The sequence below is a fragment of the Prionailurus bengalensis genome, chromosome C2 (assembly GCF_016509475.1).
Source record: "Prionailurus bengalensis isolate Pbe53 chromosome C2, Fcat_Pben_1.1_paternal_pri, whole genome shotgun sequence".
In the NCBI taxonomy this organism is placed as follows: Eukaryota; Metazoa; Chordata; class Mammalia; order Carnivora; family Felidae; genus Prionailurus; species Prionailurus bengalensis.
The window spans coordinates 917,503-941,475 of record NC_057350.1 but is presented as its reverse complement, the minus strand read 5'-3'; the positions used below and the strand labels follow the sequence as shown (position 1 = coordinate 941,475).

The following is a 23,973-nucleotide window of genomic DNA, read 5'->3' as shown; positions in this document are numbered from 1 at the left end:
GTTCTGAGCCTGAAGGACGGGCTTTCTCCGGCCTCAGATCGAGGCCTCGGGTTCCTTCCATGGCACACGTGCCTTGGTCATCCCCAAGCCGGTTGTAGTTTATTCATCCGTGTGTTGATGTTACACGGGCTTTGCTGAGGCCTCGAGGATACATTCCAGTGTGCTTTACTGACCCAGAGACACAGAGGTGGCCATCGAAAATCTTTAAGCTGTGTGATTTATTAATCCAGATTCACGACACAAACATTATATAGGCTCTGAATTAACGTACCTCCCAGGTGGTTGTCAAAGAAACACGAGCGTTTTGTAAATGTCACAACTTAATAGTAAGGGACACTGAGCTCTTCACCGACTTTCCGAATGTCTTCATTGTTCTCAGTACCAGCTCCTCTCTGCCCTGCCCGCACGTTGTCTGTCTGAATTTGTTTGTTTTTTAATTGCAGCTCAGCATTGTAATCCCGTGGCGCTTGACCCAGTTCTGTAAGCCTGTGTCCTGTGTCGTTTTGCTCTTTTCTTTTGTTCTTCCCGCTGAGGATGGTTAAAACCATTTCACCTTCCAGGTGTCCGGTCGGGCTGAATGTCAGTGACTGGTCACAGTGGACTTGAACTCTGCTGGACTTGGACGCGAGCCGGATGAGAAACCTCCTTTGTCACAACTGGTGTGTCCCAGGCTGTGGTCAAGAGTGAGGCCAGTTATGTAAACTAGAGCCGGGGCCGACCGGGGTTCTGTGGAGGACATGCCAGTAGCAGCACCAGGCTCTCACCAAAGCTGGGAGCCGGGGGGGCCCCCACAGAGCTGTCTGCCTCCTTTCCAGCTCGCGCGGATGGGCCCTGCCCTCTGCCTGGCCATGCTTGCCACCTACCTGTGTGCTAGATGGTCTGGACCTCTGACCCCATGTCAGGCACGGGCCGTGGCTGCAGACGCAGCAGCTGGAATCCATTGAAACAGAAACACATGGCCATCCGGGAGGTGACTGGCCACTGAGCCCAACACGTCCCAGTGAACCCGAACCCGCGGGGTGCCCACGGCTGGCCGACTCCAGGGAGATGTGGTGCGAGCAGGGGGGGGTCTCAACCCTCAACCCCCGTCCCATTTGCCCCGCGCCCTCCACCCGGAAACTGCCCGAGGTCACATCCTCACTTCTGCCCCTGGAAGCCGGGGTGCCCCTGTCCCTTGGTTTCTCTGGACCTCTAGGCTGGACCCCCTCTTCTCCTCTGTGGCCCCCACACCCTCAGCTCCTTCTCTGTGGCTGGTGACCCTGGTCCTTTGTGTCCTTCCTTCATACCGCTTCCTTTCCATCAGGGCTCTCTCCGCTTCCTACGCACACCAGACAGGCACGCCCCTTGGCAGTTTGCCTGCTCATGACGACCACCCACCTCTCTGTGCCCCGGATAGAACAGCTGGCCTGGCCGTCACCACTTGTTCACCATGCACCAGACCTGCCTGGCAAGGTCCAAGGCCTGACCCGGGCCGACCCCCAGCCAACGTTCAGTCCCTACCCCCACCCCGGCTCTCAGCGGCACTTGACGCCGTCGGCCGCCCGGTGGGCAAGAGCCTGTTTTGATGGCCTGAGCCTTGTGACCGGGAGCAAGCCACGTGTGACCGTGCTGCTCTTTCCCGTCCGTCAGGGAGTAAGGACAGTCCTGGACGGGGACCTGCTGCAAGGCGGGAATTAGCCAGCAGCGCCAGATACGCAGCAAGGGCTGTGCTGGCTTTCGGCACCCTCCTCGCTTGGCCGCGAGTGGTTGACATCCCGGGGACTCCGTGCTCCACGGGACCCTGATGACAGAGCCCGCCCCGGGGGGGGGGGGGGGGTGGAGCACAGGAACGGCCCCTGTCACGGCCGGCTTGCCACTTTGTGCCAAGCTTCAAGTACATGTGTCCTTCCACCCAGGAATTATATCTGTAACTGTGTTTTCCAAGGAAATACGAGAGGGGCAGAAAGAGGTCCACCCAAAGATTATCGTGAGGACATTCTTTAATACGACAGTTCAAAACCTGGGAATGCAGGCATTGCGGACTGGTTACGCTCTTCTACATACAAGTGCGTAAGATGTTATGCGTGATAAGAATAGTGAGAATACCACGGGGAGTATGATCGCGGTTATGTAGATTTAAATATATTGACATAAAAATATTTCATATGTAGTGTTAAATGAGAATAACAGGATGAATGTGGGTGGTTTGGTCCTATTTTTGTAAAAATACAGTGACGCACACGTACTAGAGAAAAGTCTGACTAGGCGGACCTCGAAGTGTCCCACTATCAGGTGGTCTCCCTGAGTAATGATATTACAGGTGATTTTTTGCAGAAATGCATTTTCTACCTTTGTCTGTAGTGAGCATCCGATATTTGTGCTGCCTTTAAGTTTCTTCCCCGTGCTGTACTATCAGGCTGACCTTGGTCAGTAGGACCCGCAGGCCTCCACTTCGTGCACCTGTGTGGCTTGGAGAGCCCCCGCCTGTCTTCATAGCCAGCGGTTCCTCTCTGCATCTGTGTTTTTATCACGTGTCCGCATCTGATTTCACGTGAGGTGGTGAATTACGGTGATACGTACAAGGTGGACCGAGGGTGGCTTTCTCCTGCTCGGTGCCCGTTCGGGCGGGTGGACCGACCACCAGCCACCTCTCGCGGGCCGAGTCAAGCCGTCCTGCCGGTGCCGCCCACACCGGAGCCCGCCGTCGGGATGGCTCTCCAGGACACGCAGCGCTCACGCATTTCCAAGCTTATGTGTGCGGCTGGCTTTTCAGGCCCGGACCCGGCAGCTCCAGGTGACAAAGAAAAAAAATGGGGAAAGGAGAGGATTGGCGGTTGGCGCCGCCTCAGGCACCTCATCGTGCAGCTCCGGGACCGTGTGTGTGTGTGTGTGTGTGTGTGTGTGTGTGTGTGTGTCGGCGGGACCGGCTCCGTGCGGGGCCGAAAGCAGCGGACGGCTGAGAGGGGCAGCGACAGCTCAGGGCCCGGGAGCTGCATTTCCATCACTGCGGCCCCGCCCACGCCTTCCTCCCGGAGCGGCTGCCGAGGTCCGTGGCCTGCAGGCGCGCACACTTGTGCACTGGCCCCTGTGTGGGGAAGGAGTCATTGAAATGACAGCACGTCAGTGCCGGGTGCACCCCTCCAACGGAGTGAGGGGAGTTGGGCGAAAGTAGGTCACATGTGCCCGGTCCCATGTCACGAGGTTTCCAACCTGAGGCCAATGGGATTTGTAGCCTCCTTTGGTTAGGACAAAACCCGCTCTGGTTTTTCTCCTTTAGCATTTCATCTTCTCTAGACAAGGAGAGTGGCCATCTGTCTGATCGCTGCATCCGGCCGGCCCCTCTCGACCTCCCAGAGCCGCTTTGTTCTGAGGTAAGGCGTGCTGGGGCCCGGGGAGGCCACTGTGGCCGGGAGCACAGGCCGTGTGTCAAGTAGCGGGGCACGCGCAGGTCGCCGGGAGGCGTGAGGAGGGCCTGCTGTGGCCAGTCCAGCACTTTCCCTGGGACGGACAGAGGGGAACCGGTGTCCTATCTGCAGTCGTCCCAGACGTCCGGGCGACGATACTCACTTTAGGTTCGTTTTTAAAACCCGGGCTCCTCTGTAGGGATCAAGGTCAACTGTTCATAATGTTAGAGTGTTACCATGTAGAAAGATGGATGGTGCGATTTTACAGCCCTCGGTGACGCTGGGGCCAGGTGTAGGACTAGGGCTCCCGCGCGCGTGCTGGCCGCCCGCGGTCTCGGGCCCCGCACTCTCAGTGCGGCCGGCACCTTTGTGTGCGCGCTTCAGCCTCCGCGCTGAGCAAGTGAGCTGCTGGCTTCCGTTAGTGCGAAAGCACCGTGGAATCCACGTAGCAGAACCAGGTTAATCCGCGTCTGCTTTCCGTGTACGGACAACATGCGCTTTTGGAGCTCATCACTTACGTTGAGAGATGGCATCATTCTCTTGTGTGTGGGAGCTCAGGGTGTGAGTCCTTCGTGATAAAGCAGATGGAGAATGTGTAATAGTTTAAACGTGTTTGTAAAGCTAACAGGAGTTTTAGAGCTTACAAACGACAAACAGTTTTTAGCTGTCCTGTAAATGAGCTGAAATACCCAGTGGCTCAGGATCCTTCTGACGGGCTTGTTTTGGCAGGTCACGAGTGGGCTCTAAAGTGTTTGTGGTGTCTGTGCAGTGGACTGACCTCTGGAGCCACACGTAGACAAAGACACACTCCTCTTCAGGTTTGCTGGAGGAAGATGCTTCCAGAATAGACTTTCAGAAGCAAAGTCATGATGGTATTTGATTTGAGGCTGTTCTGCAGGAGAAAAGCTTTTTACCTTTCTGAGATAAAATATTTAAAATTTGTATTTTAAGTAGCTTGCCAGGACACGTGGGCGCGTGGCTAAGCTCACGGAAGTGTGGATTATGAGTTACTCTACTGTTAGAGGTAAAAACGCCAGTTGTACCCAGGGTGGCAAGAGAAGCTTTTCCCTTCGTGAAAGTAGTTCTTCAGCGTAGGATGATACCCATTTCCTCTCACCTGCAGCCTTCGAACAACTGTCATGTAATATTTCCAAAAAGCTCTCTCTTATTCATTTTGCAGTCTTGAAGAAAGAAAAAGTTTTCTGCTTTTTCATTAAGATAGGGCAGAAATTTTCAAAAGTTTTTTAAGAATTTTTTTAACATTTGTTTATTTTTGAGAGGGAGAGAGAGAGAGAAAGAGAGAGAGAGAGAGAGAGACAGAGCACACGCAGGGAAGGAGCAGAGAGAGCAGGAGACACAGAATCTGAAGCAGGCCCCAGGCTCCGAGCTGTCAACACAGAGCCCAATGCAGGGCTTAAACCCACGAACCGTGAGATTATGACTGGACCCAAAGTCGGGCGCTTAACCATCTGAGCCACCCAGGCGCCCCTCCAAAGTTCTTACTATCTGTGATTATAAATGCTTCCTTTATGCCTGGGGAAAGCCCCATGCACATTGGTACCCTGTTTAACAGCCTCGTTTTTCCTGTCCCGCTGGTGTGCCTTCCCATGATGAGGGGTCGTGCGCGAATGGTCATCTTGGGTGGGAGCCAGACTAAGAGGCATGAGGGTGACGAGCGTGTATGTCGCGTTAATGAAATTATGAAATCATACCTCCCCTCCCCAGTTTATCGCCTTCAGGAAAAAATGAGAACTATCTCTAGAAATAAAACCAACATTCTGACTAGTGTTATGGGATGTTTATTTTCCCTTACTTATCAGAGGGGGAGATGATTGTTTTTCCAGAAATAACATAACAACGCAGAGGCGACAAGGCTGTGTGTGTCCCTTTGTACTTCTCAGAAGAGCGTCCTAACGCAAAGCAATAAGGTGTGGCGCTCCAAATCCGTCCACGCGGTCCCGCACTGGACATGCCCTTCTCTCTCCCGCCCACCTGGGAGGAGAGCATACAGTGGGCAAGGGGACGTCTGCCCAGCACACTCGGCACCTTGGCCTTGATTCATGTGGGGACGGCAAGGGCCGCGCTGGCGTTGGGCCTGGCTGGCCTGCAGTGCTTGGTCTGCCCGGGACACGTCCCGTGTCTGTGAGGGCCTGGCTCTGCCTAGGGAGGCAGAAATCCCCCCGTCGAGCACAGAAGCCTCAGGGAAGATTTGGAGTCCCGCGTGCCCCACAGCTAGAGGCTGTGGAAAGACATCTCCATTCTGGCTGAGGTGGGGGCTTCGGAAGTCAGGGCACTGAGGACCAGCAGGCCTCCAGAGCGGTCCGTGGGCAGAGCCCGTGTGTGTGTGGCGTGCCTGCGGGGGGGAGCCCTGGGTTTCCTTCTCCCAGAGCATCGGCTGCATTATTTTAATGAATAGTGCAGTGCAGTCAGTGGTTGTGGGAGAAGGTCCTGGACCGTCATCACCTTCACCTAAGAACTCTCTGGAGACTCGGGTTCTTAGCCACGCCTCGCCCTGGCCATCTGTCCAGACCCCAGGGGGCCCAGGCTGCGATTTACCAAACCTTCCAGCAATGCAGACATCCATGTGGGTGTGAGAGCCACTGGTACCAACCGCACGGGAGTGAATGTGTGGACAGTGGTCACGTGGCACGACCGGTACAGTGAGCGACCCGTGGACGCGGCCAGATCGGAGGGTGAGAGTGTCCTAGCCGAGCGCCTGTGCTCCGGAGCTCAGGGGTCTCGTGATCTGTCAAGTCAGACAGGAGCCAGACCCGCCTGTGGGGAGCCCCTCGGTGTAGCTTCCTGTCCTGTGTGGCGTGCAACCCTGGTGTGCAGGTCAGTACTGTGCTGAGGTCTCACGGGACCTGTTCTGTCCGTGCCTCTGCCATGCGGCAAGACCCCACTGCCAAGCAGAGGCCTCGGGACCTCAGCACACCCTCGCCTGCTGGCTGGCCGGGAGACCCCGGGAGCCGCCGTCATGGCCAGCTTCTCCAGGGGTGTGGCCCGAGGCGGGGGATGAGCTCCAGAGACACTGAGGATGGCCAGCTCGTGAGCCAGCCGTGCACATCCACCCCCCCTCGCCCGCCACCGCCTGGGGCCCCTCCCCTGAGCAGGCAGCCCCCATACAAAGTGTGGAGGCGAAGGGGCATCATTAAAAACATCTAGAAGAACCCAGAAGTGGAAACGGGAAACCCGTCTGTATGAAAACATACTCCCGGGTGCAGGTAGTGAGCCTGTCAGACACGAACAGGTGGGCGGGGACACAGCTGGAGGGAGGGGGCTCGTTCTGTTCTGTTTTCATGAAAGTGGCATTTGAATCAATGGATGGATGGACTGTTCAATAAATCGCGTTGGGTTAGGTATTTATTCTAAAAATACACCACTTTTGGACTTGACGTTACACCGACACCAGTGTGTTTGAGAGGGCCTAAGAAGCTAAAGGGAACAAAACCATGAAGGTCGAGTTTTTTAAAGTCTCTTTCAGGCCGGGCACCTTCGGCAAAACACACATCCCGCCGCCGCAAGCGGAGGGGGCGCGCTCACGTGGCACCTGCACATGCCTGGCCTGCGGGGGGACAGGAGCAGCCCGGTAGAAAGCCACAGATGTGACAGGGACCACTCGGGATGGGGGCCGCAGCCGCGGAGAGATACCTGTGTGCTTCTGAAGAAACACAGCCCGGGAGCACGGCGAGCATCCGCGATGACGGGCAGGGCAGCCCGCAGGAGGGTGGCGTGCCGGCGTCTATGCAGACAGACGACGCCTTCCTCCGGGAGTCTGTCACCGCAGACGTGTGTGCGGTGTTCATAAGGGAGGAAAGGGCCCTGGGCGCCCGTGGCCAGGACGGTGGGCACTGCGTAGACATGTAAGGGAGGCGTCATCCCATGTGGAGGCCTGTCGGGTGCCGGGCGAGGTCGGAGGCAGCCCCGTGCACACCCCCAAGCAGGGCCCGTGTCCCTGCACCGACTTGTCCCTCGGCCCCAAACCGGAGAAGGGCCAGCACGAGTGCCCACGTTGGCCCCTGGCATCCTGGGGAGGACCCGACTGTGGCTTTCAACAGTGCAGACGGATCTTGGGGATGTTGTTCTGTGTGAGCAAAACCACCCACAGAGCATGGGGGTCCCTGTGGGCTCGAAGAACAGTGAAGGCGCCGTGTGGACGGCAGCCAGTGGTGCCGGGTGGGCTGGTGAGGGCTGCAGGACGCGGCCAGAGGCGCCTCTCCTCAGGTCTGGAATGTTCCATGCTGTGAAGTGGTGGTCACGTGGGTAGGTGTGTGTGTGAAAAGCAACGCGTGCACTTACGATTGGTGCATTTTCATACCTGTGAGTTACACCTGCATTTAAAAATCAGTCACAGAGCTCACACGGTGTGACATTTACGCAAAACAGAAGGTAGTGTGTGTCTGGAAATGCTAAGGAAAGGGTCCTTCGGTGGGCAGGGCGTTCAGGGTCACTCTGTCCCCTCTGTCTGCTTGTGTCAGAGCCCGAGGAGCCCTGCTCTCTCACACCCACTCACACCCCGGCCCACCAGCTCTGCTGGCATTTGTCGCCTCTTGATTTCGTCCTTTTTACTGGTTCTGAAAAGGATGCTGCTGCTGTTACAGCCAAATCTTTGAGAAATCAGTGGCCCAGGTGACCGGGAGATGTGTATCTGTGACTTTCTGAGCTGCTGCCTCAGGCCGGGTTGGAGGAGGGAGGGGGCGGGGCCAGGGGACACTCCCCCTGACCCGTCCCCTGGCTGTGTCCACGGCATCTGCCTCCGGAACAGCCACCTGGCTGGGTTCCAGATGCACGATGAAGCAACCGCCTGGTGTCTGGGCATCGCCAGAGCCCCCCCGTCCCCTTTCTGTGACCCCTGTGTGTGCAAAGACCCGGCCCACGATTGGACGCCTTGGCTGAGCCAGGAGGAAGCCTGGAGCAGCGTGTCCTCACTTGAGCCTGGGCTCCTGCCTCAGGTGTGTCCTGCCAGGAGACCCACGGGTGCCGGGTCAGCTCTGGCAGCTCACTGGGAACCTCTCCATTAAATGTCAGGCTCTGCTAGAGTCCCTGGAAAACAGAGCTCGCGTGACACAGACTTGGCTCCCTCGGCAGCCCACTCTGGTTGCTCTGTTGGGTCTACCTGTGCTGTGTCTGTGCACGGAGCTATAAATCCAGCTTTGTGTTTGGGCAGGTGGGACCACCAAGGTGAGAGACCGCACGTGACCGTGTCTTTCTCTGACACGCCCTGAAATGAAAGCTGGGGTGCTTGGGGGGCTTAGCTGGTTGAGCATCTGACTCTTGATTTCAGCTCAGGTCATGATCTCACTGTTCCTGAGTTCGAGCGCCGTGTCGGGCTCTGTGCTGACAGCACAGAGCCTGCTTGGGATTCTGTCTCCCCCTCTCTCTGCCCCTCCCCCAGGCTGTGTGTGTGTGTGTGTGTGTGTGTGTGTGTGTGTATGTGTGCACACAGGCGGCTGCAGGTTTTCAGGATTAAGGGGCCATCAGGGATTGAAATCCAGGGGATTAAGGCTCATCAGGAGCATCAGCTAGGGGGAGGGATGCCCACGGTCACTGCCTCGGGAAGCTTGTGGCCTCGCTGCCCCCACCCCCATCCTGCTGCTGAGGCTACCCCCAGCCCCTGCACACGGCCAAGACCACTCAGGTGCCCAGGGGGCATTTTCAGCTCCTCCACCCACAGGGGACCACCCCAGGGGCAGCCCTCTGTAGGCCCCTGCAGCGCGGGACACGTTTGCAAGTGCAGACCCCTCAGCACAGCGAGGGGTTCGCGGGGGCGGGCCTACCACTGGCCCCACCTCGCCGTCCCCTGATCCATCCCTTGGGCCCCCAGGACACTCGGCAGGCTGCCTCCGTGGGCAGGCAGCTCCCCCAGCAGGGGACGCGGGAGGGGGCTCCAGCGGCCAGACCACAGTATGAGCCTGTGTGCCCCCCAGAGCCTGTCCCCAGCCGCCTGTGCCCTGAATCCGCAGCTGGACCTTTCACACGCATCCTCGGCGCCCCTGCCTCCCGGGGTTCATCAAAGACGCTCTCGGGTCAGCTGTACTAGGTTCAGGTTCCAACTCACAGTCTCTGTAGGTTTTCAGTCTGGTTTTCTGTACGTTTTAGTCATCCTTTAAACTTGGATTTTCTGGTCTAAAAATTTAGTTTTCTAACTAAGTTCCCTTTTCCCCCCTGAACTTATTTTTGTTTAATTTTTACTTCTCTGGTGCTGCCTCCTGTGTCTGTGTCGAGCTTGTCTGCTTTTAGCTCCTGTGTTGCCCGTTTTCTCTTACCTCGTTTTTATTCCTGTAGACTTTTACCACGAGTGTTGTCTTCAGCGTTTCCTTTTCCCCCAAGTTTCTTTCCCTTCATTTGAGAAGACTCTTAATGGTTTTAGTTGCTTTCACTTATATCTTTTTTTTTAAAAATTATGGTATTTTATTTTTAGCCGGTGCCCTTTCTCAGCATCATAATGATGTTATTAAAATATTAAGACATTGAAAGAGATTATCTAATTTTAGCTTATTTTTCAGCATAGTTGAGAGCAATCAGTGGTTTTGCCTGTGCTGCTGGATGGATCCTCTTTTTTTTTTTTAATATTTTTATTTATTTTTGAGAGAGACAGGGCACGAGCAGGGAAGGGGCAGAGAAAGAGGGAGACACAGAGTCCAGAGCAGGGTCCAGGCTCCGAGCTGTCAGCACAGAGCCTGTTGCGGGGCTCGAATCCACTAACCGTGAGATCATGACCTGAGCCGAAGTCGGACCCTTAACTGCCTAAGCCACCCAGGTGCCCCTGGATGGATCCTCTTAACAACTTCCGTCCGTGCATCCAGGAGACCCGCCAGCATGGCCGCGGGGGGCTCGGGGCTGGCGCAGGGGAGCCGGTGCCCACCCGGGCCTCATGAACGCACTGCCTGCTTCACGGGGCAGCCACGCTAGGACCGGCTGGGCCCGGAAAAGCCGTGAGCTGGCCGGATGCTGCTGAGCCCTGCGGTGACTAGGCCCCGGGCCTCCTGCTGCACACGGCACGGTGGGCCAGGCTGCCTCTGGCTGCCGGCGCATCCCCACCTGCCCTGTGACCGTGGACACGTCGCTCGAAGCCTCTGGCCTTGTGTCCCATCTGCGTGCCATACAGTTGGCGATTCTGTTAGTGGTGCTGTTCCATCTCTGTGCCCGTGAGCTCTCTTATTCTGGAGGCTGAGGCGACCTAGGTCCTTTGGGGGAAGAGCAGCCAGCCCTCACCATAAGGAGGACCCTGCACCTGTGTACCCCGGGAAGACTCCTGCCAAGGAAAGGGGCCCCGGACAGCTCGAGGCAGAGCTGGTGCCCTGGACCAGGCTGGGCACCTGCTTGTCTCTCAGGGCCCCCTCAGGTAAGAAGATCCCCCTCTCCGTGGGGCCAAGGCTGCAGAGGTGGCTCTGAGCTCCCCCTCTGAGGTTTGCTCCTGTGGCCCGTACAGGTGCTTCCCCCACCCTTCCTGCCAGCTCGGTCTGCCTCACCCCTGCATCCCAGGACACTGCTTTGGAGGGGGCGAGGGGTCCCTGACCCCAACCAGGATCAGAAGGATGAGGGGCGGTCGCCACTGCACCTGACCCTTCGGGGCCACTTGTGACCTGTCCTCATGTTGGGACTCTGGGAGACAGCGATTCCCAGGACCGGCTCCCGTCCCCAGAGCCTGGGACCTGACAGAAGAGAAGATGGTCCTCACTGCACCTTTTCTTTTGTTGTTTTTATCTAACATTCATCCCTCCCAGATTCTCGCGGTTCTTGGTATGAATTGCCACTTTGTTGTAATAAAAGCGGGAATTAAGAGCTCCATGGCCTGCCTCCTCCCCAGTAGAAAACGGTCATGAAAACGCAGATTGGAGTTTCTAGGGATGAATGACCTTTACCTTCCCTGAGCTGCTGCCCCTGTCCCCGCGTCCCCTGGTCCTGGCGGCTCTGGAACTTTACTGATGGCCTTTCTGGCACCTGCTGAGAAACAGGCCTGGAGGAGGACGCCCTTGGGGTCGGGGTTGCCTGCTTCCCACTGTGAGCTGCAGGCTCCTCCCTTGACCCCCGACCGCCGACCTGCCCTGGGAAACAGAGATGCGCCTTCCCTGCAAGGCTGTGGGGAGGGCTGTGCCCGGCCCTGAAGATGCTGGCAGTGTCCGGGTGTGGTTTTAACTGTTTGTGCTGTTCCTCCGCGAATTTATTCTGTGAACAGAATTCCTGATAGTAAGTTACACACATTCCAAGAATAAATCTCATTAAGGTAGTATGTGTTACCAGTCTTTGTATGTTTCTGGTTCTGTCTGTTAACATTTGATCAGAACATTAGTTAGAACCTCTGGCTGATCAGATGCGTGTGGCCGGCCCCCCGGGTGGGACCAGCTTCTACGCTTCCAGTGGGGGGTGTGAGTGTGGGGGGCAGTGGCCGAGCCCCCCGGCAGTCTCACGCTCGCCATCTCTTGGAATTAGGGTTTGAGTTGTGTTGTGTGAGTTCCTGCCGTGCCGGTGCCGCACTGTGACTGCAATCTGCACTTGGCTCGTGACCGATGACACCCATTGCCGTCTGATGTTGTTGTGAGCCACTTGGGATGTGCCCGATTCTCCGTGAGCAATTCGGAAGTGTTTTCTGGATGGGAGCCTTGAGTGGTTAAGTGAATTGCAAATATCTTCTCCCCCATCGTGGGCCCCTCTTTTCTCTCCTGTCTGTTGACAAACTGATTCTGACGTGGCCCGTCCCGTCAGCCTTTGTTTACCTGCTTGAGCTCTTCGTGTCTCTTAAGCCTTCTGTCCTTCTCCACACTCACACAGCTGGTGTCCTGTGTGGTCTCATTGAGGGACACGGCCCCTGGAGCTCATCTGTCGACAGGGCGTGTGTACTAGGGGGACTGTGCTCTGCTCCCTGATAGTCCAGACTCTGCTGTGTCTCCCGTGCCCCTGCCACCCGGGCTAAATTGCTCTTTCTTGTAAATAGGACTTCTCATTTTGTTATTTTTCTTAAGGAAAGGTGTAGCTGCTCTTGGCCTGATGAATTTTTCACATTATTTCAAAACCAGCTTGTCTATAGAATTGAATCTGCAGATCGATTTGGGGAGAATTAACATCTTAAGTAATGAGTGTTTGAGCCTATGGGCATGGTATATTTTCTGATTCTCAGGTTTTCTTTAATTTCTGTTAATAATATTTTATAGATTCTACATAGATGCTTCACACACCTTTTGTTAGATGTATCCCAACTGATTTTTTTTTTTTTTATGTTCTTGTAAATCGTATCTTGTTTTAGAAAATTTATTTCTGGGTGCCTGGGTGACTCTGCCGGTCGAGTGTCCGATTTCAGCTTAGGTCATGATCTCGTGGTTCATGAGTTCAAGCCCCGCATCCAGCTCACTGCTGTCAGCGTGGAGCCACTTCACGTGTCCCCCTCTCTGCCCCTCCCCCGCTTGTTCTCTCTCTCTCTCTCTCTCTCTCTCTCTCTCTCTGTCTGTCTCTCACTCTCTCTTACTCACTCAGAAATAAATAAAACATTAAAAAAAGGAAAAAAATGCCCCCAGCCGCTTCAGGGCATCCCCACCCCTGTGCTGTTCCCCACACCTGGCTTCTCGTGATGTCCCAGGTGGGACATCACTACGGACACCTCAGTAATCGGGTCAGGCATCATGTTGCCATCCTTGAGAGTCTGTGGGGTCAGTAAGCTTAGCTCTGTCCCTGCTGTTGTCCAGTGGACTGAGTCACAGGACGTCAGGAAGCGGGGTCGTTCCTCGACTGGCGCCTGGAGAGTGCTGAGCCATCAAGCCGCTCAAGAGGGGGGGCTCCATGTGTTTCTGCCATTGTCTCCAGCTGCTCCGGGCCCGATTTGCCCAGGCCCGCTTCTCCCTGTGGTCTGAGACATCTGCCAGCAGCGGGCCAGGTGACATCCCTGATCATGGCAAGGGCAGGAGGGAGGGACGTGCAGTGGAAGCGTGGGACCATTCCCCAGCCTCTCCGGCTTCACGTCTCATGGACCCTGAAGCCATAAGGAGCTGTCCTTTCTTTCCACAAGAGGAACCTTTGGATCCCCGACCTATGTGGAACGTACACCTGAAGGGTGAGGTAGGGGTTGAATGTCGATCTTCAACCTTTTGGCTGGCCGGCTGGCCCAGTCTGTCCTCTGGCTTCTTCATCACACTGAGAGGCACTCAAGGACCGTGCGCCCTCGTCCCGCCCCGTGCACCGGGCAGCGGCAAGAACTGGGAGTCTGGTGGAATGGCTGGTTGCCGTAGGCCTCCCACTGTGGCCAGAGGGTCTGTGGAAAGAGAAGACGGGTGCTAGATGTGCAGAGAAGCCAGGGCTCTGTCAGCTGTGGCCTCGGGGGGTCAAGTTCACACACAGCTCTGCGCTGCGGGGCGGGTGGGATGTCAGAGACAGGACCAGACACGGGTCTCAGGGAGTCCTGCCCTGCCCTCACGGCAAAGATGTCATTAATCTTGGAATACGCAGTTGGCAACAGGAACATTTGTACAAGATACTCTGAGGTGGGCCGTACCCCGGGTCCCGGGCACTCTCCTCGAAGGTAGGCCTGAGACGTCTCGCCATCCCTGGATGAAGCCCACACGTTGCCGAAAGAGAAAAGCTTTGTGTGATTCTAGACGTGAGGCCGACGCGCCGTGGCCACTTGAGCGGGGAGAGAAGGCGAGCAGGCTCCCCAGCCCCATCACCTTTGTCTCTCTAGACGCCCGAGTGACGAGTCAGCAGGCCATGTAGAATGTTCACTGATGTCAGGGTTGCATAAGCCCTGGACGTCTTTCCAGTGTTAACCGGGACTGGCAAGAGAGTTGCATTCCAGAGATCTCCCCTCCCTACATGGCCTCGAGGACTAATGTGCGTTGTGAGTCTCTCGAGGAGCGGAAAGCAGCTAATAGGCTCTGTCGGTTTCTGCTGTCCTGGCCGCCTGCAGCCCAACGGGGCGCTGAGCTGTTAAACTCGATACATCGAATCTGCGCTCGCCCCCGAGGCCCCTTCCAGACAGCTGAGGCCCTGGGTGCAGCCCCGGACCAAGCACCGCCGACCGGCCTGCCTGGCACACACCACAGCCGAGTGGCCTCAGTGGGCGGCTCGCCGGCAGGACTCTGCTCCTGCTCTGGGAGCGAGGTCTCGTGTCAGAGCGAGTGGGACGCCGGCGGTGAGTGCGATTGCTGTGGTGCATTCCACAGCCGTAAAACTTCCACTTCGGGATCCAAATCCGTCTATTCTTTAAGGAAAAAGCCTGACAAGGGGACGTTACATGCCACTTTCAAACATGAGACTCTTCCCTTCACGTCTGAAACCAACGCCGTCTTTGGTTTCGTGTTTGACCAGCATGAAGCTAGTCTGTCTGGTGGTCGGGAGCGTGAGCTCTGGAAGGAGTTTGTCGCTGTTCACCATTGTGTGCCTGCTCTTCTCATAAAAATAGGTGGAAGCGGCCCCCTCCGGTTCTAGCCCAGAGCAGGGCTACGTACGTAAAAGCACTTGGACTTCGGCTCTGTTGGTGCTACTGCATCTTATTGTGACAGTATTTGTTTTACTAGAATTCTGTTGAGTTGAATATTCTTTTCAAAAAGAATGATTTGGTGGAGGTGGAGGGTCTCCTGGGTGGCTCAGTCAGTTAAGCATCTGACTCTTGATCTCAGCTCAGGTCTTGATCTTAGGGTCATGAGTTCAAGCCCCACATTGGGCTTGTGCTGGGCATGAAGTTTCCTTAAAAAAAATTATTTTTAATGAAAATAAAAAAAAAGAATAACTGGAAAATTTGTTATATCGGGATCTCTAGGTACTGGTTATAAACAGATTTTGTTAATTTAATCAATATGAAAGACTGAATGAAGTTTTGGTTCTGGTCAAAATGGAGTAAGCTAATACCTGCCAACTAACATTATAGTCGATGGTGCAAGACTAAAGCTTCTCCCTAAGGTCATTAGCAAAACACAGGTGTTAGTTCTCACCACTGTGTTGAGCACAGTGCTACCAGTTTTAGCCAGTTCGGTATGGCAGGAAAAGGAAATGGAAGGCAGACAGATTTGGAAGGAAGAAATAAACCTGTCTTCTGTTTGCAGATGACATGATTGCCTACATCGAAAATCCCATTAAGTCTACAAGAAACTCCTAGAACCATTAAGCAAGTTCACCTGTTTATGAATGAAAAGTCAGCACACAAAAGACAATACTGCTCTACAGACCATCAGTGAGCAATCAGAAACCGAATTCAAAACCCAATACCATTTACAGGAACTCCAAAAAGTGACATACTTGCTCTATGTCTAATAAACACGCACAGGATTCATATACTGAAAGCCCCAAAACATCAGTCTGAGAAATCGAGGAGACCCAGGTCACAGGCATCCACGTTCATACATTGCGATGCTCAGCGTAATAAAGATGCGATGTCTCCCGAACAGGTCTGTAGGTTTAATGCAGTTCCTGTCAGAATCCCAGCGGCAACGTTTGGAGATACAAACAAGTTGATTTTAAGATTTTCGTGAATGCACAAAGGAACTAGTTAACCCAAGAGAATTTTGAGAAAGAATAATTTGGAGTAATTTTAAGACACGGTGACCCTAACAGTCATCGGGACATGGTGATGTTGGCGGGTAGTTAGGCACGTACATCAGTGAAGCCCCCCAGGGTCCCGGGGAACACCCACCTGAGTATGGACAATGGTAATAAAGCAATTTTATACAGAAAGGGTAGTCTTTTCATAAATGGTATTGAAACAATTGGATATCTATATAGAAATAACAAAACAAAACAAAAAAGCCCTTGCCTTAAACATAGCGTGTGCAAAAATTAGCGAAATGGATCAAGTGTCTGAATGTAAAATGTAAAACTCTATACTCTTTAGGAGAAAATAGAGGAGAAGGAGGCACATCTGTAAAAGATAAAATTGAGTAATTGACCTTTGTCACAATTAAAAACGTTTGCTCTGTGAACAACCCTGTCAAAAGTGAGAAGACAAATCAGAAGCGCAGAGGATCTTTGTAAGTGACAGTGCAACAAAGGGCGTGAATCCACAATGCACAGGGAACGCTTCAGACTCTACCGCGAGAAAGCAAGCTCTCCAGATAGAAAATGGACGAAAGACCTGAGCAGGCACTTTTCCAAACAGGGTGAGTGGATGGGAAACGAGCACGTGAATAGAGGGTCAACATCGGTAGCTGTTAGAGAAAGCGGGTTGGACCACAAGGCGGTATCACTGCCTCCCGTCAAACTGGCTAAAGTAAAAACGCAACAGCCCCCAGTTCGGGCAAGGACGCGGAGCAGCTGGGCTGTCCCACTGCGGGCACGGGAAACGGTGCGGCCACTCTGGCCCACAGTATGGCAGTTTCTTACCGGGCTCAACATACACTTGACGTGTGATCCGATGATCACAATTCCGGGTGCTTATCACAGAAAAATGAAAACTTACATTCACACAGACACATGCACAACATTACTCCTAGCTGCTTTATCTGTAATTGACAAACACCGGAAGCAACCCAGATGTCCTTCATGGGGTGACTGGATACACAAATCGTGGAACAGCCGTGCAGCAGACCGCTCTGCATCTAATCGGAGCGAGTGAAGCTGTGTGAACCCTGGCAACCTCGAGAGCATCCGTTACGTTTGTTTGATTTGAGTCACCCAAAGCTCTCGGAATGACAAAATGGTGGATTACATGAATGTGGAACAGATTAGTGGTTGCCTGGGGTTGGGGCGGGGAGGGCCTCAGGAGTCTCTTTATGGTTCGCGTGCTTTGTAAGTGGTTAGGGAAACCTGCCATGGACAGTTCCGCTGTATGGAGAAAAGTACACATAAAAGTGTATTTTCGGGGCCCCTGAGTGGCTCAGTTGGTTAAGCATCCGACTTCAACTCAGGTCATGATCTCGCAGTTTGTGGGTTCCAGCCCCATGTCGGGCTCTGTGCTGATAGCTCGGAGCCTGGAGCCCACTTCTGACTGTGTGTCTCCTCTCTCTGCCCCTCCTCTGCTCACTCTCTCTCTCTCTCTCTCTTTCTCACACACACACACACACACACACAAAACTAAATAAACATTAAAAAAAAGCAAGAAAGAAAATTGTGTCAAGAGACCAATTAAATGTGAGAGATTTTCAGGGGTGCCTGGGTGGCTCAACTGGTTAAGCGTCCGACTCTTGACTTCAGGTCGGGTCCTGATCTCACAGTCTGTGAGTTCAACCCCCACGTCGGGCTCTGCGCTGACAGTGCAGAGTGTGCTTGGGATTTTCTCTTTCCCTCTGTCACTGCCCCTCCTCCCTTTCAAAATAAGCATTTTTTTAAAAGTGAGAGATTATCAGAATGTAAAAAATTAAGATCAGACTATGTGCAATCAACAAGACACCCACATGAAATACACTGTTGTAAGTTAAAAGTTAAAGGACAGAAGATGTGTCACGTGAACACTAATGAGAAGACCACCGGAGAGGCTACATTAGGATCAGATGAAGTAGGCTCAGGACGAGGAAAACCACCAGGGTAAAGAAAGACATGGCGTTAATATAAAATGACAAATTCACCAAGAAATATCAGTCCCGGGGCGCCTGGATGGCACAGTCGGTTAAGCGTCCGACTTCAGCCAGGTCACGATCTCGCGGTCCGGGAGTTCGAGCCCTGCGTCAGGCTCTGGGCTGATGGCTCAGAGCCTGGAGCCTGTTTCCGATTCTGTGTCTCCCTCTCTCTCTGCCCCTCCCCTGTTCATGCTCTGTCTCTCTCTGTCCCAAAAATAAATAAACGTTGAAAAAAAAAAAAAGAAATATCAGTCCCAGATAATATGCGTATTGAATAACAGGGCTTCAAGCATTCGAAACAAAAACTGACAGAATGGAAGGGCAGAGAGGACAAAGCCACAGTTACAGTTGGAAACAGCCTGTAGTGGTGGGACAGGCAGACAGGAAGTCACAGACGGAGAAGCAGGGACTGGTGCGGTCCACCAACTAGGTCTCAGGGACCCGGACGGGATGCCCCACCCAACGGAAGGTGTACACACAGGACACTCACAGGTGGACCATATTCTATGCGAAAATGAAATAAAAGGCTAACAAATGTCAAACAACTGAATTCTTTTTATTTTATTATTGTTTTTTTGGGGGGGTGCAAGTGAGTGAGGGACAGAAAAAGAGGGAGACAGAATTCCATGAGGTGGAGGGTCGGGGGGGGAGAGAGAGAGAGAGAGAGAGAGAGAGAGAGAGAGAAGCAGGGTCACCTGATCAGGGCTTGTGCTCATCCAGTGTGGGACTCAGACTCACAAACCATGAGATCATGACCTGAGCTGAAGTCAGATGCTTAATAAACCATCCAGGAACCCAGAAATCGTATATTTTCTGACCAGAGTGGAAATAAACCAGGTATCAGTAACCAAAGGTGACTAGAATTTTTCCAAATGCTTAAAAATCAAAACATACACCTCTAAATAATGTGCTGGTCAAAGAGGAAGTATCAAGGGAAATTGTGAAGTATTTTGAACTTATGGAAATATTTGTATGTATCAGCACCTCTAGAGAAATTTGTAGCCTGAAATGCCAACATGAGAAAAGGTCTCTGGACAAGAATCTAAGGCTCCACCTTCAAAAACTAGAATTAAAAAACAATGAAAGAAAAAGGAATAGAAGGGAAGAGATAATAAAATGAGGCCAGAAACCAATGAAATTGAAAACAGAGCTTTTTCACACTGGACTGAACTGAGAGAAAGACGCAAGCAGTCACGCCTTTCAGGAGCTCAGAAGAAAGTGGGAGTTGTTAGTTTTGTTCCACGGGGTGGGAGTCAGTACTGTTTGGGTGGTGTTTCTCTGCGTCCTTCTGTTGTCCTTAGCAAGACCTGTTCCTCTGTGAGTATCCCCTCCACCCTCCACTGGGCGCCGGCAGGCTGAGGGGACAGATGGGGACAGGTCCCGGGTGTCCCTCACACCCCTGCACACTCAGCCCCCCAGCAGACCCTCAGTGACCAAGTGAGTGGGCGAGGAGGTGAGGGTCTAGGAGGAGTGGAAATCGAATCTTGGATGCTTTGTGAGCGTCCAAGTTTAGAAATCACTCCATTATGATGTCGAAACGTCCCGTGAGGCCGGAGACGGGCCTGGGCGCGGTGCTCATGGTACACGTTCACCCCAACTTTGAGTAGGTGCTGAATTTACTCTACCCTCCTGTGAGCCCAGAGTGGTGCTAGGAACCGAGGGTTCAGCGTTGAACGGAGAAGGTGAATGTGTCCTCTGCCCGCAGTGTGATGGGGCCAGGGCAGTGGGAGAGGACAGGGCCCAGGAGAGACGGGGGTAGGCAGAGGCCTGGCAGGGAGTGCCCTAGTGGAAGGCCCATTCGGCAGGTGCCAGAACCCAGCCGGTCCCAGCAGGGGAGGCGGTAGGGCGGTGGGGAGTGGGTTTGGCACCAGGGGCCTTGGGGGCGGCGTTGCGGGAGGGAGGGAGCCTGGGTGGGATTACGCACGTAATGGGAAGATGCCCAGGAGTTTCAGCAAGGGGGTGACGGCCTGACCTGAGGTTCTGGAAGGTCCCCGGTGATGCGAAGCAAGACGCATCCTCCCCATATTCCAGTGAGAACGCCCTGGCCAAGCAGCCAGCCAGTGGCCACAGGGTGTGACTGTCGGGAGGCCACGTCCTCTGCACTCTGTGTCCAGGACCAGTGGGCTCCACCTGCCCTGGGGGGAAGCGGTGCAGAGTGCCCACGTCTCCCAGGGGAACGGGGGATGGGCCCTGCACCGCTGGGCCTTGAACTCCATCCACGCTTAGGGGAAGGGCTTTTGTTTGTGATGTTCGGGGGCACGGTCACATCACCACCACAGACCCGGGCAGAGGGATCTCGGTCGTGAGCAGTTCTCGGAGCCCCGGCTAGGCTGCGTGCTCCTGAGCTGTGCAGAATGGTGACGGCACGTGGCCTCCTCCGGCCGGGCCCCATCTCCCGGGACGGCCAAGGCCAGGCTGTTACTAGAGGGTCTCAAGGCCTGCGTCTGCCGTGCCTCCTGCACCACACAGACTGGTGTGAAAGACCCTTGTGTGTGCAAGTGTGTGAGCAGATGTGTACGAGCGGACGTGTGGGGGCGAGTGAGCGTGTAGGTGAGCGTGGGTGAGTGTGTGTGTGAGTGTGAGCGGGTGGTGTGAATAGGAGCGAGTGAGAGGCTTTGTGGGTGACTGTGAGTGAGTGTGGGGTGAGTGCGGGAGTGGGAGTGTAAGCGTGTGGGTAAGCGTGAGAGGGTGTGTGGGTGAGCATGTGAATGAGGGGGGGTGTGGCTGGATGTGTGAGTGTGAGTGGGTGGGTGAATGTGTGAACTGGCGGGTGGGCGTGTAGGTTAGGTGCGTGTAGCAAGCAGGTCAGCGTGTGAGTGGATGGGTGTGTAGGTGAAGGTGTGAATGGGCGAGTGGGTGGGTGGGTTGTGAAGGAATGGGGTGTGTGCTCTGACTTAGCATCAGAGCCAGGGACTTGGTCGAAATGCTTTCCCTCAAAAGGCGCTCGTGAGTTTTTGCTAACTTTTTTTTTTTAAGTAATTTCCATCTCGTCATACAGTGTCAGGATTATCTGAGGAGTATTTGTCTTCCTTACTCTCTCGCGAATTGAGAGTCGCCTGATGCGATCTCAGGTCAAAACAGCTCCTTCTTTTTTTAAATTAAATTTTGTATTTGAGGTAACTGTTAATTCACGTGCAGTTGTAAGAAATAACACAGAGGGATTCCACGCACGCTTTACTCAGTTTCCCTCGATGGTATCTTGCAAAGCTGCAGTGAGAGTGTCACCGCCAGGGTGTTGACGCTGATACAGAACATTGCGTCCCCGCAAGGACCCCCTTGCTGCCTTTCCACAGCCTAACGTGTCGCCCCGCTGTCCCTACCCCTCCTTAGTCCTGGAGACCAACAACCTGTTCCCGACTTCTGTCATTTCGCCATTTCAAGACCATTATATAATGGGATCACGCAGTGTGTAATCTTTGGGGATTGACTGCATTCGGCCTGATTCTCTGGAGGTTCATCCCGGTTGCTGAGTGATCACTAATTTGTTCTGTTTTACGGCTGAGTACTGTCGCACGCTGGGTTCATTCCCGGTTGCTGCTGCACATGTCCCACGTCCCATGACTATTGAACCAACTGCTGGTTGGAAGCGTTTCCAGTTTGGGGGAGTTCAAATAATTAAAGCCACTGTGAACATCATGTATGGGTTTTTTTGAGGATGAAAATTTTCATTTTTCTGGAATAAATGCCCATGGGTGCAATCACTAAGTGGTCTGATAGGTGCATGTTCAGTTTTTAAGAAGCTGCCCAACCAACTGCTTTCCAGAGCGGCCGCCCCGTGTTCCGGTCCCGCCGGCCACGTGCGAGGGATCTGGTTTGTCTGCGCCCGTGCCCACGTGTGCGGTGGTCACCGTGTTGTCCGTGAGCCGCTCTCACGGGTGTGTGGGGGTGCCTCACGTGGTTGAAGCTGCAGTTCCCCGGGGCTGACGGTCGCGGACCCCGTGTCGTGTGCTTCCTTGCCATCTCTCTCTATCTTCACCTCTATATCTATAAATCTATATGTTCTCTTTGGTGAAATAACCATAGCTTTTGCCCATTTTCTAATTGGATTTAGAGGTTTTGCTATTTAGTGTGATCATTCTTAGTATATTTTAGAAACTAGTTCTTTGTCAGAAATGTGGTTTGCAAATATTTTCTCCCAGTCTATCTATGGCTTGCCTTTTCATCCTCTTAATATGTTTTTGTTTTGTTTTGTTTTGTTTTGTTTTTTTGCAAAGCAAAGGTTTTTACTCCTGGAATGCCTGATTTATCAGTTTTTCCTTTTGAATAGAATGATTTTAGTGTCAAATCCAAGAATTCTGACTTGCTCTGGATGTTTTAGAATTTTTTCTTTTTTTCCCCCAGAAATTTCGTAGCTTTACATTTTACACATAAGTCTGTGGTCCATTTTGAGTTAGTTTCTGTATAAGGTATGAAGTTTAGGTCAAAGGTTATTATTATTATTATTGTTATTATTATTGCCTAAGGACATCCAATTGCTCCAGCACCATTTGTTGAAAAAGCTATCTTTCCCACCTTGAACTGTTACTTATTACATCTGTCAAAACTCAGTCAAGCATAATTGTGTGAGTCTACTTCTGGGTTCTCTGGCTGTTCCATTGATCTGTGTGTCTCTCCCTCTGCCAGTACCAGACAGTCTTGATTACAGTAGCTGACTAGTAAGTCTTTTAAAAAAAATTTTTTTTTACACTTAATTATTTTTGAGAGACAGAGAGGGACAGAGCACAAGTGGGGGAGGGGCAGAGAGAGAAGGAGACACAGAATCCGAAGCAGGCTCCAGGCTCCGAGCTGTCTGCGCAGGGCCCGACGCGGGGCTCGAACTCGCGAACTTCGAGATCGTGACCTGAGCTGAAGTCAGACGCTTAACTGACTGAACCACCCAGGTGCCCCACCGAATAGTAAGTCTTAAAATTGGGGAGACTGATTCCTTCCACTTTATTTTTTCTTTGTCAAAATTGTGTTAGCTGTTCCAGTTCCTTTGCTTTTTCATATAACTATTACAATAATCTTATCTATATCCATGAAATTATTGCTGGAGTTTTGATAAGAATTGTGTTAGAACTGGGGCGCTTGGGTGGCTCAGTCGGTTGAGCGTCCGACTTTGGCTCAGGTCATGATCTCACGGTTTGTGGGTTCGAACCCTGTGTCAGGTTTTGTGCTGACAGCTCAGAGCCTGAAGCCTGTTTCGGATTCCATGTCTCCCTCTGTCTCTATCCTTCTGCCCTTCCCCTGCTTGTGCTTTGTCTCTCTCTGTCTCAAAAATAAACAAACATAAAAAAAAAAGAATTATGTTAAAACTGTATATTAACTTGGAGAGAATTGACATCCTTACTGTGAGGAATCACAGTTCATGAACATGGTACGTCTCTCCATTTATTTAGACCTTTCATTTCTTTCATCAACATTTTGTACTTTTCATCATGAAGGTCCTACACATGTTTTGTTAGGTTCATACGTAAGCATTTCATGTCATCTACAAATAGGGACAATTTGGTTTTTTCCCTTCTCATCACTGTGCCTGTTATTTCCTTTTCCTGCCTTGTCATACTGGCTAGAGCTCCAGCGTTATGTTGAATCACAGTGGTGAGAGGTGACGTCCTTGCCTTGTTCCTTGTCTTCAGGGGGAAAAGTTCAGCCCTAAGTGTGGTGTTAGACGTGGGCATTTGTAGATGCTCTTTATCAAGTTAAGGAAGTTCCCTTCTATTGCTGCTTTTCCCCAGAGAGTTATTATAATGAATGAGTGTTGAATTTTGTCACATGCTTTTCTGTATGCATTGATACGATCATGCAGTATTCTTCTTTAGTCTATTAATATGATCAATTACATTAATTGATTTTCAAACAGTAAAGCAGCCTTACATCACTAGAAGAATGGTCATAGAGTATAATTCTTATATTTTGCTGAATTCTATTTGCTAATGTTTTTAAAGGATTTTTGACCTATATTCTTGAGGGCAGTTTTTGTTTTCTCTTGTACACTTTGATTTTTGTACCAGGGTAATAGTAGTTTCATAAAATGTTCCTTTTTTTCTTCTGTTTTCTGAAGGAGATTATGTAGAATTGGTGTGAATTCTTCTTAAAACTATTGGTAGCGGGGCGCCTGGGGGGCTCAGTCGGTT

The 23,973-nt window shown here is 52.7% G+C and overlaps 1 protein-coding gene across 18 annotated transcripts in view; it reads left to right on the top strand.

The window, feature by feature from the left end:
- The window catches only part of PCBP3 (poly(rC) binding protein 3), a 275,831-nt gene that overhangs the window by 209,543 nt on the left and 42,315 nt on the right, over positions 1 to 23,973 (top strand). The window contains exon 5 of one of the 18 annotated variants that reach the window (XM_043593398.1): positions 3,257 to 3,350. The exons of the other annotated variants lie outside the window; for them this stretch is intronic. The gene's annotated coding sequence lies outside the window, so the exon portion shown is untranslated. The remainder of the gene's footprint in view (positions 1 to 3,256; positions 3,351 to 23,973) is intronic. 18 annotated transcript variants of the gene reach the window in all.